Raw genomic sequence first — 2,541 nt, 5'->3', positions numbered from 1 at the left:
GAGTAAGAAGGGTTCCTGGCAAATCCGGGTTATGGATTGCATTTAAAAAGGCCCCGTGGGAGTGCAATGGGCCCCTGTCTTGCTGCTTAGCAGTAATGGTATGGGTTTAGGTTCTGCTGTGTGTACTGGTGGTTGACTGCCCCCCAGCCCAGAGTGTGCATGGAAAATTGTCTGGCAGCCTCCCTGACAGCAAGCAGTGATAGTGCCCATGAAGGGGACCTTGTTGGGCCCGCCCCTTTCACGGTTATCGCTTCTCGGCCTTTTGGCTAAGATCAAGTGTAGTATCTGTTCTTATCAGTTTAATATCTGATACGTCCCCTATCTGGGGACCATATATTAAATGGATTTTTGAGAACGGGGGCCGATTTCGAAGCTTGCTTCCGTCGCCCTATGCATTGACCCGATATGGCAGTATCTTCGGGTACAGTGCACCACCCCCTTACAGGGTTAAAAAGAAAGATTCCTACTTTCATTGCTACCTGCTTGCTGGCTAGCCAGCTAGCCAGCCCTGTGGGCCTTGCTGCTGCTGCTGCTGCAGCCAAAAAACAAAAGGTGGTGCTGCTGCTGCTTCTGCTGCTTCTGCTTCTGCTTGTGTCTGGCCGCTGTTGGAGCGTCCAGGCACAGGACTTCTGCTGCTGCTGACTAAATGGCCTCCTTAATTGGATCATTTGAGTAGCCAGCACAACCTGTGCAGGTAGGGCATGACATGATAGGCAGCTGCCTTGATAGCGGGTGGGTGCTGAATGTTCCTAATTGACAAAATAAGATTAATGCTTATGAAGAAATATAAAATCTCATCCCTTCCCCAATATCGCGCCACACCCCTACCCCTTAATTCCCTGGTTGAACTTGATGGACATATGTCTTTTTTCGACCGTACTAACTATGTAACTATGTAACATAACATGGGGGGGGGGGGTCTCCTGGCTGTTCACACAGGTGTGTCATTGCTGTACATTGACCATGCATTGCTTCTGTGGTATTGCAAAGGCAAAGACAAATGCTTCCAGCCATCCATTGCACTAATGGATTGGTCATCAGCTGGCTGTCTATGTCCCGCATCAATATAGACCAAAGTACAGAGGGTTAGGCTATGCTATTGTGCACCTACCTGATGCATCAGAAGGTGCGAGGCCCTTGCTAAATTCTGTGCACAGACTTTGAGATCTATGCTTTAGACTGTATCTAAACCTGCTCCAACATGGACTGACATTCTGGCCTACTTTCAGCCGATGCGACTTGTCTGTCGCTGAACAGTCGCTTTTTATGTATTCAGCACCTATGTATAATGTTGTAAAAATGCTCTAGAAGCTAAAGTCGCAGAAATGTCACACATATTTGGCCTGCAACTTTCTGTGCGACAAATTCAGACAGGAAAAATCAGTATAAATCCTTAGAAAATTATCCCCCAGTGTCTCCATCTGCTGGCGGTATTGAATAAGCATTGCTGCACTGATGGGGTATGCATTAGACGAAAAAAAAGAAGAAAAAGAAGAATAATACGCCCAGAAAAGAGGCGAAAAGGAGAAAAACGTAAAAAAACGTGAAAAAAAAGTAAGAGGAAGAGAAGGGAAAAAAAGGTGGAAATGGGTTTAAAAGTGATTTCGGCGGAGAAATATATATATATATATATATATATATATATATATATATATATATATAGATACGCGCACACACACACATATATATATAAACGTATTCTCCGTTGAGATATTGCAGCCGCTGCTGTGTCCAGGCCCAGGAGCCTTAGCACTGTGCTGTGATGTCACTCAATACCACTGACATCACTAGGTGTAAACAACATCTCTCCTTTGCTGTGTATGTGACTATGGAGCTGTTTGGTGATGTCGTCTATTATGGCCTTCATAGAAGCAACAGGAGATTGTTGCATCCATCTAGAACCCTCAGAACTACAGTGCTATGATGTCACTCACTTCCACAGGCCTTGCAGAGTGTAAACAACAACAACCCAGCTTTGTTGTGTATGTAACCATAGGGATTTGTGATGTCACCTAGAACCTTCACAGCAGCGACAGCTTTATGAGGAGCATCAGCACTGCTCTGCCTGAGCAGAACCATCACCGCCATAGGTTGTCAAATAACCCGGGTTTAACCCACACAGGTAAGTCCAATGGGGTGCAGGCATGTCCTCTATGCTTACAGCTTCCCGTGGGTGTTGGTTTGATACCGTTTGGGGACAGCCAAGGAGGCATCTGCAGGCAACAAAGGTAGGTGTGTGCTTGTGTGTGTGTTTCCTATGCAGATCCTAAGCCCAGTGTCACATGCAAGTAGGAGGAGTAAGAAGGGTTCCTGGCAAATCCGGGTTATGGATTGCATTTAAAAAGGCCCCGTGGGAGTGCAATGGGCCCCTGTCTTGCTGCTTAGCAATAATGGTATGGGTTTAGGTTCTGCTGTGTGTACTGGTGGTTGACTGCCCCCCAGCCCAGAGTGTGCATGGAAAATTGTCTGGCAGCCTCCCTGACAGCAAGCAGTGATAGTGCCCATGAAGGGGACCTTGTTGGGCCCGCCCCTTTCACGGTT

At 46.8% G+C, this 2,541-nt stretch overlaps 1 non-coding gene across 1 annotated transcript; it reads left to right on the top strand.

The window, feature by feature from the left end:
* The first annotated feature begins 246 nt into the window (after positions 1-246).
* LOC130339363 (U2 spliceosomal RNA) lies at positions 247-437 on the top strand. The gene has a single exon (XR_008879748.1). It is a non-coding gene; the product is annotated as a U2 spliceosomal RNA (small nuclear RNA).
* The last annotated feature ends 2,104 nt before the right edge of the window (positions 438-2,541 follow it).

This window comes from Hyla sarda, unplaced genomic scaffold, assembly GCF_029499605.1.
Source record: "Hyla sarda isolate aHylSar1 unplaced genomic scaffold, aHylSar1.hap1 scaffold_543, whole genome shotgun sequence".
Lineage (NCBI taxonomy): Eukaryota > Metazoa > Chordata > Amphibia > Anura > Hylidae > Hyla > Hyla sarda.
Note: the sequence above shows the minus strand (reverse complement) of the source record. Positions and strands in the feature narration are given on the sequence as shown.